The following is a 2,769-nucleotide window of genomic DNA, read 5'->3' on the forward strand; positions in this document are numbered from 1 at the left end:
GAGAATATTAGAGAGGACATCTAACGAGGCAAGAGCATCATTATAATATATATAAATTAAAAAGCGCGATGTGAACGCTCTATATAAACTCGATTTCAAAATCCTTAACTCCATAACTAGTGTCCTTAAAGTTCCATTCAAAGGATTTTGCCACATTTCTCAATTGGATCAATTCAATAGATTGTTTCAAATTAGTTCATATTCTTGGTACATATTAATAGATTATTAAGATTCTCATTTAAACAATGAAAAATTTAACTCAAGAATTGAAAAGGGCACTTCGAAATATAATTTTTTTGTAGGGTTTTCTGTTTATCTACAAAATTAATCTAAGTACCATGCATATTTTAAATGGATATATTTATTTAAAATTAAATTTACCATTTTAAATTTATATTTCTTTGTAATCTAATCTTAATAATATTTTATAATTTTTGAAAATACATTCGACTTTGTATTCCACCAAATATCTGTGCAATGCACGGTTTATCGCCTATTATTTATTTTTATTTTTTTCGGTAGATAGCATTATTAAAATTATAAAAAAGAAGAAAAAAAAAAAGAGCCCAACGATCATTTGAAAATACCGAGTTGAAGCATAGGCCCAGAATCCCATGGGCCTTCTCTTTGTGTATATTCCTAATAGCCATCCTTGGAAGCATTGTTGATGGAGCACAAAGAATCCTCCCTTCTTGCATCTTTTGGGCCGCAGCCGTACAACGAACCTTTGAGTTCAAGTTCAATTTTTGATGTGTCTAACGGGCAGCTCTATGTTAATTGAAGGCAATTAAACACTGGTGAATGGAACTCGCGAAAGGGGTTCGATTGGTTCAGTAGCAACCCTCTTTGGTTTGGAACCAAGATGTCCTAAATCGATTTCCATCAGTGGATTTTTTTTGTACACCTTATATGGTTGCAACCTAGTAAAATGCGACCAGGTGAATGAGACTTTTCTTTTTTCTTTTAAAGAATTCTTAATGGATGACGCTTTTTAGGCCAAGCTGTATATATAACAGCTTTCACTGTGCGACATACGTGACATCCTAATATAAATCGAACTGTTTCGGACAGTTATTACTTCTTGGAATTGTAATAGACAGATCATTGATTCCTCAAATCCTTATATACGGACAGTTCATAGGTTGTTGGACGTACATATTTCCCGATAAGATCTATCGCAATCTGCTGTTCATGTTTATGTAAACCTAACCTTGTTTAGTGATCCCATCGAACAGCTAACAATAATAGACGGGAAAAAGTGGTTTCTTGGACCGTTCTGCTGATAGATACTTCCCAAGTCGGGAAAAGGCCAAATCGGAGCATCAAATAGATCCCTCTCCAAATGCAAGGGGACTCTCTCTATTTATTTTAATTTATTTGTTTTTTTAACTTATTATTTTCTATAAAATGCAGCACTGGACGTATTATTCTTATTTAATTAAGATAAAACCGAAATTGAAAGTTAATAGATTTTAGCTTATGAGCATAATTAATTAAAATAAAAAGATTCCGTATGAAGCACGAATTTTATATTTCCTATATATCCTTAAATTTGTCTGTGTCCTTCTCATGACATGCAGGATTTAATATCTCGGGTGCCTTAGCCAGTTAGTGCTAACTTTTCCTTCGTACATATTAGATAAGATTCATCCATATTCATATATATATATATATATATATCTTTACTTGCCAAACAAATACTGCAATTTATTTTGAACGACGATTATAGACTTTCGTTCATATGATGTTCTTAGTCGATATCAAATTAATTAGTTTTTTTTGTTTGGGTACCATTGGCTTTAGTCGATATCAAAATGCATGTCTAAACATCTTTTGCTAAAATTCAAACATCAAGATGGAAATCTGACAACTCTCTTATGCCAGCTGCTCACTTGACTTAATTTTCGAAAGCGAACTGCCAACACCATCGACATTAATTTCTAAAATAATTGATCTGCTAATTATTATTACATATGTCCACCAACCTTTTCATCTTCATCTGCGACACAAGATATTTTGGATATATCAAGAAGAATGTTATGCCAATATCCAAGAAGTACATTTGTATATGGTCGCTTTTTTTTTTTTTTATCTCGACTATATTTGCATGCCATGCATCTGCACGATCTCCTCCTTTTCCATATAAACATGTAGCTGAGGGAATCTCCGAGTCCAGTCTTAATATATAATCACCACAGTCATCGAACTGATCAAAACACGATATATATAATTGTTTCCCAGTTCCTTCTCGCATTAACATACTTAATGTTCAATATTAAGTTATTTATCGACGCCTCTTTTTTTTTTTTTTTGGGTGAAATATGAACGCCTTATTTAGTATATGTTCCATTGAAGCTCGCATTTTGCAATGTGGATGATGATTGTGAATCAAGAAAAGAATTTAAAATTTCAAAAATAGAAAAGCCAAAGGGGTTAAATATACTATCTGGGCGAATCTCTATATTCCCAAGTTCCATCCCTTTTAGCCAATTCGCAATGAAATGGCGGCTGAGAATCCTTTCCTTTGCTTAAAGACCAAAGGTGTAAATAAATAATTACTTTTTCTTTATAGCCGTCTGATTTATGATGCAGAAAAATGATGCTTTTATGAGATTCTAAACGCATATGTCGAGTACGTTCCTCATCCATTTGCTGAGGAAGAGAGTGGGAGGCAAAAGATTTTGTCTGCAACACCCAATTTTCTAGAAAAAAGGATACTGAGGCATGACAACCCAGAGATTCCAGTTTGATTCAAGGAGACGCCACATA

The sequence above is a fragment of the Punica granatum genome, chromosome 1 (assembly GCF_007655135.1).
Source record: "Punica granatum isolate Tunisia-2019 chromosome 1, ASM765513v2, whole genome shotgun sequence".
NCBI classification, from domain to species: Eukaryota; Viridiplantae; Streptophyta; class Magnoliopsida; order Myrtales; family Lythraceae; genus Punica; species Punica granatum.